Genomic DNA, 5,899 nt, shown 5'->3' with positions numbered 1-5,899 from the left:
TTAGTGTATTATTTAATAATTTTTCTTTTATTGATTGTAAATGTAACCTAACTATGTAGGGCGTAGGTACTTACTGTATCTATTCTCCTGGCACATTATGAACACAGTTCAACATCTAAAACTGGTTTTTGTCATTGTTATCAAGTATAGAAAATGCTATTATAATTAACTATTTTGTCGAACCCCTACTAGTTTTGAGTAAAAATGTTGACTTATTTTGAAATTTTTTAATAATTTTGATAAATTTTAACTTTATTTTACTTCAATGAGTGTGTGTGTGTGTGTTCCAAAATTAACGTTTAGAATTAACTATATAAGCCAATTTCAAAATAAAATACCAGCAATTGGTTTTTGTTAGTATAAGGGCCAGTTGTACAGTCTGTGATTAAACTCCGATTACGCTTAATCAGCTAATAACAGATATTTAACCTTTGATGATTAACTTTAATCACAGACTGTACAACTGGCCCTAAGAATAATACATACCTACTTTTTTAATAGTAGAAACTCAATCTCACCTAATATTTTAATTGGCAATAGAATATGACGGCTCAATTTAAGTTATACATTTATTTATAAATCTGTAATTAAATAATTATAAAGCACAATTTTTTTTTATAAGCATTTGAAGTTAAAATTTTGACAAAATTTATCAAATTTAAAATTGAATAATTATTTTATAGTTAAACATTTATAAAATGTTTAACTTTTATATCTAAGGATTGAAAATTTAAAACAAGATTCCACGTAAATATTTAATTCTGTTACCGAAAATTCTAAGAAATACATAAGCACAGTTTATTTTTATAGTAATTTTAAGTTCAAATTTGGACGAAATTACATATTAAAAAACATGGATTAACTATTTTAGTTATTTTGTTGTGATTGTAATGATTGTATATTATTTGTGGGTACTTGAAACTTCTAAAGTACCTATACTATTATATATCTATGATAGTACCACGGTTTGTTGTTGATGTATAACGCGTTACCTGATGGATATTGTGATATGATTAATTTGGAATTTATTATTAATACCTATTATATGTCAATTTTTTTTTTAATACTATAGATAAGTATACCTATAATAGGTATGTCTAATACCTAGACTGACAAACTGTCTCCGCTCAGAATCGTTTTTCTTATACAGTGATATTATATCATTGAATTCAAATTTAAAACTATCCATTATACAGTGACCCACTTGTAACCTTCTGTACAGAAGAGCGACATCCACTTACCCACCTTTTTTTTTTTTTTTTTTTTTTTAAATTTTTTTTTGTGTCTGTCATCACCTTTTAGGACAGTAAAAGTGCTTGGATTTTCTTCAACAGTACCTTTTCTGATAGGAAAGTGAATCTAGTTGGTACTTTGAAGGGGTCAAAAGTAAAAATTTCCCAGTAGTTTTCATAAGCGCCGTGAAAAACAAATCAAAAATTAAGGAAAAACGGGAATTTTTACGCAAAATCTGTTTTCGAGAAAATTGATTTTGGTTATTGGTACAACTCTAAAACAAATGACCGTAGGTGCATAAAATTTTGATTGAATGTGTATATTAGCATTTTCTATACACCATAATATTTTCCAAATATTTTGATTTGTTTTGAGCTGTTTACGGACATTTTCAATTTCCATATTATTTAGTTTTATTTTTCTATAAATATCAATAAAATGTTATTTGTTGGTTAAAAAAGCTTGAAAACTTAATAGAAGGTTCTTATTATATTTTTTCAAAGGCAGATAAAAAAAAATTAAAAATCCATGGTCACAATTTTTTTTATAAGCATCTATAGTTCAAATATTGACATAATACGTAAAAATGACGAAAATTTGCAAATTATTTTTAGTTAGAAATTCATGAAAAATTTTCTTTTTAAATCTAAGATTTGAAAATGTAATACAAGACTCCTCATAAGTTTGTCTACCTTTTTTAAAAAAAATTTCTACAAGCAAGTCAAGTTAAATTTTTATGAGCGTTTGAAATTCATATTTTTACAACATTTGATATTCACTCGATTTCTCACGTAACGATTTTCTTATTTTGTTGTAATTAAAAAACAAATGACGGTAGATACTTGAAAATTTCACTGAATGTTTATATTAGTATTTTCTATATACGATAAAATTTTGAAAATAATTTGACTCTTTTTGAGCTGTTTACGGACATTGTCAGTTTTCAATTTTTTTAGTATTTTGTTCTATAAATATCAATAAAGTTTTATCTGTTGGGCGAAAAAGTGTAAACAATTATTACAAGGCTCCTGATATATTGTTACAATAGCAGTTGAAAAATATTAAAAATACATAGGCACAATTTTTCTTTATAAGGATTTAAAGATAGAATTTTGACAACATTTATCAAATTTAAAATTGAATAATTATTTGGTAGTTAAAAATATATAAAATGTTCAACTTTTATACATAAGGATTGAAAATTTCAAACAAGATTCCACGTAGTAGTTAATTCTGTTACCAAAAAATCTAAAAATACATAAGCACAGTTTATTTTTATAGTCATTTAGGCTCGAATTCGGACGAAATTACATATTAAAAAACCTGGAATAACTATTTTAGTTATTTTGTTGTGATTGTATAATATTATTCGTGGGTACTTGAAACTTCTAAAGTATACTATTATATATCTATGATAGTACCACGATTTGTTGTTAATGTATAATGCTTTATAAGTACCTAATGGATATAATTTTGTTATGATTGGAATTTATTATAGATACCTATTATTGGTTAGTTTTTTTTTTTTAATACTATAGATAAGTATACAATATATCTTATACCTAGACTAACATACCGTCTCCGCTCAGAATCGTTTTTCTCATACAGTGATATTATATCATTGAATTTAAATTTAATACTATCCTTTGATTCCTTTGTACAGTGGCCCACTTGTAACCTACTGTACAGCAGAGCGACATCCACTTACCCACCTTTTTATAACAGAAGGTAGAATATCACCTAACAAACGTGCCCGGGGTTACTATAATTTATTGTAGGTAGCGAAAATTATGTCATCTCGAAAACTTAGAACTCCGGCGACAGAAATAGAAATGTTTATATTTATTTTTATGCGTGTACCTACTGGAGATTTTTTGTTGCTTACCTTTATCTATAAATGACACACTCAGATGATCGGAACACTGGAAGTAAAGGCTTAGCTTTTTTCCAAGTATAAGTGTTAAGTATATTCATGCAGCAAACACCAGTGTAAATGTTGAAGCAATAATTGATAAATTTTGTGTCACGCGTGGATGGAAACATATGATTCAACTCTCTAAAATATGAGAAAAAGGTACAATAAGGTTATAAATGCTTTTAAAGAAAATACAACGTGAAAATATTTACCTAAATTAATGTTGTTACAACTTTCGTAATTGTTGTCGATATGGAACACAAAAACAAAATGGAATTGGTCAACAGCATAATGACTCTATAAACGTATGACGTCGTGTACTAAATCTCAGGAAATTTTTTCCAACTGGAGAATGTGATTTAAATGTAACATTTATGTCATATAATCTCCATAGGGTGGATCGTATATTTTAATAGATCGAATTTTGGTTTTGGCAAGAAAAATAGCCGAGTACCTATGTAGGTAGGTACCTATATGTACAAGCTGGTAACGGAATTGCATTAAAGGCTAGGTACCTATACTAAAATCAAAGTGACGTGTATATTTAAAAAAAAACTTCCGCACATCAGTAAGTTGATGTTTAACGCTTGTTTAAAAACGTTTCGACATCCCACAAATAACATTTTTGTCACGCCTGCATTGACAGTTTGGTTTTCGACAGCGGTTGAAGCGTTGGGAAGCGTCCTTTTTCCGTCCAGCGGGCGGTAAAGTGGGGATCCCTAATAGTGCTGGACGGTAAAGTGGAAATCCCAAAAAGTGCCGGGTGGTAAAGCGGAAATCCCCAAAAACAAGAAACGACACTCTTGGGTGTGATAACATAGTAGAGGCCACGGTTTAAGATATACAATATCTACAACCGTGGTAGAGGTTCCGCCTTGAAGTTAGTAACGTTATGTTTATTAATATTTTAAATTATATTTTATTTGTTTATTTTTTCCGTTTTTTGTGTCGCGTTTTAAATCTTTTTTATTCGGTTTGTGCACAGAACTTTGTGCTTTGGTTTTTTTTTGTTTTTCTAAAGTAGGTACCTAACTATATTCATTAATATTTATTTAAAATGGTTATACGTTGTGCTACTTCGATGTGCCAAATACACAGGACAAAACAAGAGACATTTCTTACCACAGATTCCAGAAAAATATTGATTTGTAAGTAAATTATACTATCTACTTTTTTTTACTTTTTATTATAAAATCATATTATAATATATCATATGATCATAACGATATATAAAACCCAAAATATATGTTTAGATGTAATAAATTGGCAATATTATGTCATCGTTTCGACTTTGTTGAAAGTATTTATGTATATAGTGCATAATCAATAATTTGTACCAACAGTATAATAATTGCATACTCACAGAATATAATATATAAATACCTAGATATTAAACAAAATAGTTAAAGGGGTATTCATTATTAAGTATTGAAAAATACAACTAATTTACCGAGTATCTCAAAAATGTTTGTATGCTCAATATTAATTAGGTACCTAATAGGCAATAGCTATTATTATATTTGTATTCATAACCTAACTCTGTCGTATTAATTGTAGTCGGCATTGATACCGTCGGTATAGCTTTACTCGTTTATGCCGTCGGCGTAGATGCTATCGGCGAAAATGCCGTCGGCGTAAAGACACGGAACCCTATTTTATAGTCTATTTATTATTTTAGATTCTGAGTGGAACGATGAATGTATTGATTTTACAATGATGTGTGTTTTTTTATTTATTTATTTTTTTATTTTTTTTTTTATTGTTGTGTCTGTCATCACCTTTTAGGACAGTAAAAGTGCTTGGATTTTCTTCAACAGTACCTTTTCTGATAGGAAAGTGAATCTAGTTGGTACTTTGAAGGGGTCAAAAGTAAAAATTTCCCAGTAGTTTTAATAAGCTCCGTGAAAAACAAATCAAAAATTAAGGAAAAACGGGAATTTTTACGCAAAATCTGTTTTCGAGAAAATTGATTTAGGTTATTGGTACAACTCTCAAACAAATGACCGTAGGTGCATAAAATTTTGATTGAATGTTTATATTAGCATTTTCTATACACCATAATATTTTCCAAATATTTTGATTTGTTTTGAGCTGTTTACTGACATTTTCAATTTCCATATTATTTAGTTTTTTTTTTCTATAAATATCAATAAAATGTTATTTGTTGGTTAAAAAAGCTTGAAAACTTAATAGAAGGTTCTTATTATATTTTTTCAAAGGCAGATAAAAAAAAAATTAAAAATCCATGGTCACAATTTTTTTTATAAGCATCTAAAGTTCAAATATTGACATAATACGTAAAAATGACGAAAATTTGCAAATTATTTTTAGTTAGAAATTCATGAAAAATTTTCTTTTTAAATCTAAGATTTGAAAATGTAATACAAGACTCCTCATAAGTTTGTCTACCTTTTTTAAAAAAAAATTTCTACAAGCAAGTCAAGTTAAATTTTTATGAGCGTTTGAAATTCATATTTTTACAACATTTGATATTCACTCGATTTCTTACGTAACGATTTTCTTATTTTGTTGTAATTAAAAAACAAATGACTGTAGTTACTTGAAAATTTCACTGAATGTTTATATTAGTATTTTATATATACGATAAAATTTTGAAAATAATTTGACTCTTTTTGAGCTGTTTACGGACATTGTCAGTTTTCAATTTTTTTAGTTATTTTTCTTTAAATATCAATAAAGTTTTATCATATATTGGGCCAAAAAGTGTAAAAAATTAATATAGGGCTCCTG

Source organism: Acyrthosiphon pisum, chromosome A3 (assembly GCF_005508785.2).
Source record: "Acyrthosiphon pisum isolate AL4f chromosome A3, pea_aphid_22Mar2018_4r6ur, whole genome shotgun sequence".
Classification (NCBI taxonomy): domain Eukaryota; kingdom Metazoa; phylum Arthropoda; class Insecta; order Hemiptera; family Aphididae; genus Acyrthosiphon; species Acyrthosiphon pisum.
Note: the sequence above shows the minus strand (reverse complement) of the source record.